Source organism: Antrostomus carolinensis, unplaced genomic scaffold, assembly GCF_000700745.2.
Source record: "Antrostomus carolinensis isolate BGI_N321 unplaced genomic scaffold, ASM70074v2 scaffold36038, whole genome shotgun sequence".
Lineage (NCBI taxonomy): Eukaryota > Metazoa > Chordata > Aves > Caprimulgiformes > Caprimulgidae > Antrostomus > Antrostomus carolinensis.
In genome coordinates this window covers 20,644-22,183 of record NW_010335659.1, presented here as the reverse complement: position 1 = coordinate 22,183, position 1,540 = coordinate 20,644, and positions in this window count along the sequence as shown.

Here is a 1,540-nt window from a genome sequence, read left to right as displayed (position 1 = left end):
TCCAGTTCCCTCCTGCTTGCCCAGCGTCCCTGTCACATCAGGGATGCAAGAGGGGACATCCCTGCCCTGTCTTTTCAGTAACCACTTATGGATCCGCTGTCCATGGACGGGTCCAATCAACCCCTCCCATTCCCAGCAACAGGATCTGTGTCCACAGCCTTCTGCGGCCGCAAAGCTGGCAACCTGCTGCCAGCCCAGGCACCTCCCATCAAAGCGATTCCAGCACTGGGGAATTTGGTGAGTGAGGGTTTATGCTCCAAAGACAGCAGGGAAATGCTTTGGATCATTCAAAGCATTCAAAGCACAAAAAAGATTCAGGGCTGGAAGAATCAGCACAGTCCCCCTTGCCCATCTGCGAGCGGTGGCTTGGTCACCGCAGACATGGAGAAGAGTGATCCCGTGTCCTCCTGACAGCAGCACAACAGCATCCCCAGCCTGGGAGCTCAAATTTGGCAAATTCAACCTTGAAACAAGATGCAATTTCCTAGCAACAAATCACAAGATGCTGGGGCAGCTTACCAGGAGAGCGAGCAGATTCCATGTGGCTTAAAGTTCAGTGCTGGGGAGCTGGGACCCCATAATTCACCAGTGACTCAGGTGTGACCTACTGCACGTCTCTGACCCACAGCACACGTGTGCACACACACACACGGAGTTTTATCCGAGACCTGAGCTCCTTCTGTCCTGCTCTTGCCTCCAATTTGCCTCCCTGCAGTGACATTCAGGATAATCCCTTCATCTCAGGCGAATGCAAAAGGCCCTCAAGGGGTGCCCGCCCCCACCCCTGCCAGGTTGGAGCATCACTCGGGGCAAGGGACGCGGGGACAGCATGGACACTGTCATCACTGGCCTGGGGGACACCTCCTTGGGCACTGGCCTTCTGCTCAGGGCTCCCTCCTGCTCTGCACGGTTCAGTGGTGCCTTTAGAGCATCCGCTGTGCCAGGACAGCCCGAGGCCTCGGCGCCAGCTCCAGCGCTGCAGAAGCTTCTGTAGAGCTGGCTGCCACGGAGAGGGCAGGCACAGAAGGGAGCTACGGGCACAGGGGTGCAAAGGGACAGTCTGTGGCACAGTCCCTCCCCGGATGACATGCAGCATCCAGCCTCAAGCTGAGCTCTCCCAGGGAAAGCAGCGAGGAGGGCAGCGTGGGACGGGCTGGCGATGCTCCTCGCTGACACACATTAGTGGGTGCACGAGCAGCAGCAGCTGGGCCAACGCCCCACCAGTTCACAAACGGTCTATTCTTAAAAAACACCGCAAAGTTCACACGTGTTCACTAATTACTCAACCTGCTCCTCTGTGAGATGAATAACGAGGGGAAAAAGAATCAGCAGTTTATTCAAAACCACGCAGAGAAATTCAGAGAACGCGTTAGCGCAGCACTCTGCTCTGCAGACTGAAACTCAGAGCCGACGTGTCCCGCGCAGCTGTGCTGTTACACAAATAAACCCACGGCGCACACGGAAGAGCAGCCCACACCTAACTAGTGCCCACCACCCGGCAGCCTTTCCAGCACACACACACCCCCAGCCACCCCGACCC